The sequence below is a fragment of the Bos taurus genome, chromosome 20 (assembly GCF_002263795.3).
Source record: "Bos taurus isolate L1 Dominette 01449 registration number 42190680 breed Hereford chromosome 20, ARS-UCD2.0, whole genome shotgun sequence".
Lineage (NCBI taxonomy): Eukaryota > Metazoa > Chordata > Mammalia > Artiodactyla > Bovidae > Bos > Bos taurus.
In genome coordinates, this window is record NC_037347.1 from 36,400,304 (window position 1) to 36,405,798 (window position 5,495).

Here is a 5,495-nt window from a genome sequence, read left to right on the forward strand (position 1 = left end):
TTTCACTGTTGATAGAGATAGTAAGGCGAAACTGTTTCCTACATGTACTTTATCCCATTCTACTCTTTCAATGCAACGTTGACAATTACACATACATAACAGAGAAAAGTCTAGAAGCTTACTCACAAACCAACTTTGATCTCTAGAGATCAGAATGTGATTAGGGGATGAATGACAAGAACTTGTACATTTCGTTCTATACATTTCCATATAGTTTGATTTCTTAAAAAAACAAATACATATGCTCGTCTTTTTGGTAAACACAATCTTAGGATCTACAGGTACAGATACATTCATTGCATAAGAATTCAGAAAAGAAAAAGAAAACAGACAAACCATAAACATAATTCTACTCCTTCCACACCCTACTGCTGTTGGTATTTGGGGGGTTTTCATTCCCATCTTTTTGCCTTGGGTGGGCAGGCCCTCACCGGGCTCCACTGACCTAGCTAAATTAGACAAGGCAGAGTTTCAAGGGTTGTTTAATTCCTCTGCTCAAATATTCTGTAGCTATTTTGGCTATGTGAAAATTTAGGTACAGGTGCAAAGAAAATTGATTTGATATTTATATGTCTCCCTTATCTACCATAGAACACTTATAAGCAAGGTGGAGATTAAAAAAATCATCAGTATGACATTTCTTTACTACCTCCAGACAGTAGCAAAGTGGAAGGATAGGAGACTGAAATTTACTATTCCTCTTATGAAACCGGAAATACACATTCCTTGCCTGGAAATGAGTATTCAAGTCAAACTTGCCAAGGCTTACTATGTCTGCCCAGAAAATGCAGCTGAAAGCAAATTCAAGAGGAGATGTTATTTCCTCTCTGAGATTTATATAAGAATCTAAGCTGTTGCAAACTCATCGCTTAAGATACACAAATATACAATTTGAGACCCTTGGCAAATGAAATGGCTGCTGCACATGTGGAAATTACCTCCTTGTTTGTTTTCAGTCTCGCTGTTTCCCCTGGGAACCAAAGAGAAAATTCAATTTCTAAACCTTGAAGCAGCGTGAACAATGAACAATTGTTAGCCTAGGAATAGCAGACGAAGCCTATTGCTACACAATGGAAAGTACGTGGCATTGTCTTGAGGTTGTGTTTACTATACCGGCTTGGTGGGTAAAATGATACGGTAGAGAGCGAGACTGGTGTCTTTCTCATTAGAAATCTCTGAGAAACCCTTTGCATTGAGGGTACCGTCCAACTCCTTCTGTTTTTCTTCTTGTTGAATATTGGTCAGGATAATTACATGTTATTTCTCTTGTCTGTCTACATGAATGAAACTTCTTACCAATTTCCACCAAAACCCTCTACCAAATCAATGAAGATAGGGTCAACGCAAAACCAATACCATGCAAACATGAAGCAAAGGTCTTCATTATTTCATTTCAGTGGCAAACCAAAAGTTCTGAAGAGGGGACAATTTCATGATCTTGTAAAACAGTAATAGAACACACAGACATGCTCTTGGCTCGGAATATGAAAACATTTTTCATGAGTAACTGAAATTGAGCTGAAATCTTCAAACCAGGTATGGCAAAGTATCCTTTTTACCAAATTTGTTGGAAGCCAGTTTTACACTGAGGATAAACCCAAATTCAAACTGGTGCTAAAATCCAGTTTTCTTTTAGCATTTTTTTTGAAAAAGAAGAAAAAGAAAAATAAACTTCCTAGACTTTACAACACAGCCTTTAAAAGAAGATTCTAAAGGCTACTTGGATATTGACTGGAGCTTACAAAACAATACTAACAAGTTGAATGTAAATGAATCAAAACCAGACAGATTCCATTTCCCTTCAAGAAAATGGGTGTTTGGGGACACAAAATACAAATAAATAAAAGCTTCCCCTAAGTATTTGAGTTTTAACAAAACTACAGTGTTTTGAATAAAAAACTGGAGGACTGTTTTCTGCACATCAGCCAGGGCTGGGTTTCAAAAAGGTGACAGGCAGGGTAAGAGCGACTCCTCCGTGCCAGGCCCTAAGCCTCAGAAACACTATTTAGTTTTCATCCTCCCAATAACCTGCGTGGTAGACAGGTTTTCTTTCCCCATTTTACAGATGAAAAAAGGCAACTCGGGAACCTGAGTCACTTTCTCTAAGTCCTTCAGTTAAGAAGTCAGCCTACAGGGCATCTGTTTTAGGAAACTGTCCCCGCAGCAACCATTTCCTGCAACATAAAAACCACGATTACTTTCAGCGAGCATGACTTGCTGATGCTTTACTAAGGCGGTTTTGGAGCACGGCGCGCTAAAGGGTAGTGGTGCATCTTGTCAAGACCAACATCTTGCTGGCTGAGACAGTGGCAGTGGTAGAACCGGATGGGGGGAGTGGGAATTGTATCTCAATGGAACTTAGGGTCACTGTGAAGTCATGGCATCACTTCAAGTTACTCAACTTTGTGGCAGGTCTGTGCTAAACACTTCATTCACTCCTTTCATTCTCAAAATGACCCCAGGACTTTTGTAGCACTTTTAACTCTATTTTACATCTAAGAAAACAGGCATGGAAAATCTGAGGAAGGGGCAGAGGCTAGAGGATTTTAACCCAGCCTGCTTGATCTCTCCAGCCCCAGAGCAGTTGTCTGAGCTCCCTTCACCAAACTGAACGTGCAACAGCACCCATGCATGACAGACTGAGCTCAGGATGATGATTTCTCTAGAAATAAGGTGGCAAAATGGGCTACTAGAACAAAATACCACAGACTGGGTGGCTTACAAACAACAGAAGTTTCTTTCTTACAGTGCTAGAGCTGAAAGTCTGAGATCAAGGTTAGTCTTTGTAAGGGCTCTTCTCACCGTGTCCTCACATGGGGGAAAGAGCCAGGGGGTCTCTGCAGTGCCTTTTGTGAGAGCACTAATCCCAACACTCTGCCCTCAACACTCAAGCATGCCACAAAGCATGCCACCTACTAATACTACATCATCTTTATAGGTTAGGATTTCAACATGAATTTAGGGGAGACACAAACGGTACTGTCACACTTTAATTCTCTCCCACTTTTCCTTATTGATAAGATTACACTGTCTTCTCTCTAGTTATTGTTTCATCTGGTACATCATCTGTTTTTGTTACCTTTTACCAGTTATCCCTTTAGACTTCTCAGCTAATCCTCATCATCTGACACATTACACACCCAGCCAGTCATGAAAATCTGTCATTGGTTTGATGAAATTCTCATACTTTCCCTTCCCGATTCAATGCAATGGTCTGTCTACCCCACCTTGTTCAAGCTTTACCTCCCGCAGGCTCTTTTTGTCCTATAAACGATGCCCCACATCTCAACGGACATCACCCACCTTGAACCTTAGTGCAGATTACTTTTTCAAAAGGATAGAAAGAAACAACAAAGCACAAAATAAAGAAATCCACTTAATTTTTCAGTCCTTCCAGATATGGCTCAGTAAAAACTTCACCAGCCTCTACAGACTTCCCCTAATTCAGCTAAGCAAATACTCTTCCTTCTACTTTTAGAAAGGCTGTTGGGCAGTGTAATGGGCTCTGAAGACTATGGGAACTCCAGGAAAGGGGATGAAAGGAAGCTATGGATGAGCAGTGAAGCAGTCAAGCTCGAAGCTCTGCCCTCACCTCGGCAACTGGCGCATCCCCAAATCTGATGAGAACCCTAAATTCACAAGGAAGGACTTACCACACAATTGTCAGGACAATTCCCAAGTGGCCAGGGAGGGTCATGGCACCTGTAATCTCTGTAGAACAAGGAGAATACTTATAGGTCTTTAATTGTTGAACATCATCATGGTTGGAACTATTTCTGTATTATCAAATGGGGTCTAGATTGCTCTCAATAAACAAAATGTATCTAGAGAAGATAAATACACACACACACAAACATACACACACTTGATGTGATAAACCTGGTAGAAAAAGAAGATTAGGTCCCACCTCTCCTTTTATGGGGAAAATTCATGTCTTTTAATCTCTAGGAATTTGTTTTCCTTGGCTACAAGCTTAGTTCTGTGTGCGTGCTCAGTTACATCTGACTCTTTGCAGCTCCATGGACTATAGCCCACCAGGCTCCTCTGCCCATGGAATTTTCCAGGCAAGAATACTGGAGCAGGTTGCGATTTCCTACGCCAGGGGATCTTCCTGACCCAGGGATCAAACCCATGTCTCTTGCATGTCGTGCATTGGCAGATGGGTTCTTTACCACTAACACCACCTCAGAAGCCCCCAAAGTTTAGTTACATTCTTCCAGTTTATTAGGATTAATTCCTTTTTCTACCAGCCTGACCAGAACTAATTCTGTTTTGGTTCTAACAATGAAATCCAAATGGATTTCTGTCCTCTGGCCTATAACAAATAGTATTATTCCAACATGAACTTGGACAAACTCTGGGAGATGGGGAGGGACCGTGAGGCTTGGCGTGCTGCAGTCCACAGGGTGGCAAAGAGTGGGACACAACAGGGTAACTGAACAACGACAACATTATTCTTATAAGACCATGTCTACACTCTTTAGGACAGCCAGGGAAGATGTCATTCTTGAAAGGTTTGGTTGTGCTTTTTGAATTTGGGAAAGTTCAATAACTCTGCTGCCTCTTTTCCTACCCTCAAGAGTCCCAGATCTAGTCTTAAAATTGTGAGGTTGCAGGGAGAAAGTAGACATAAATCTTACCTAATTTATGACCATGTCAGCTGTGATCACACTTTTTTCATTAAAATGCCATTAGGAACTGAGGGTTTCACAGTCTTAGGTAGATGACCATTAATGTCTTTGTTACAAACCTTTTTCTAACAGTTGGGTTGGGTTTTTTTTGTTTGTTTGTTTGTTTTGTTTGTTTTTGGTCCAGGGGGCCAGTAAATAAAAGTTTTATTTGAAGACAATTAGCATTGATTGAACCATACATATATCTTATACCTTCATCCTGACAATTCACTCCCAACCATTTCTTCATCAAAGAGGGAAAGGCAGAGAGGGGGGAGGCGATAAGAAGTAAAAGATGTAAAGAAGGAGGAGGAAGAAGAGAGAGATGGAGAGAAAGAAAGGGGAAAAGGAGGAAGAGAGAGAAGAGAGAAAGGAAGGAAGGAGGGAAGGGAATCGGTTGCCATAGAATTCCAAAGAAAATGATGTATGGGATACAGAGACTTCACCTTTATGGCCAGTAGTCCCCCAACTCTCGGTACATTCTATTTGGAGATTCAGATTCACAAAGTCTGCTGCTCCTGCTGCTGCTGCTGAGTTGCTTCAGTCGTGTCCGACTCTGTGTGACCCCATAGACGGCAGCCCACCAGGCTTCCCCATCCCTGGGATTCTCCAGGCAAGAACACTGGAGTGGGTTGCCATTTCCTTCTCCAATGCATGAAAATGAAAAGTGAAAATGAAGTTGCTTAGTCGTGTCCAACTCTAGCGACCCCATGGACTGCAGCCTACCAGGCTCCTCCATCCATGGGATTTTCCAGGCAAAAGTACTGGAGTAGGGTGCCATTGCCTTCTCCGTCACAAAGTCTACACCACCCTTAAGACATGAGA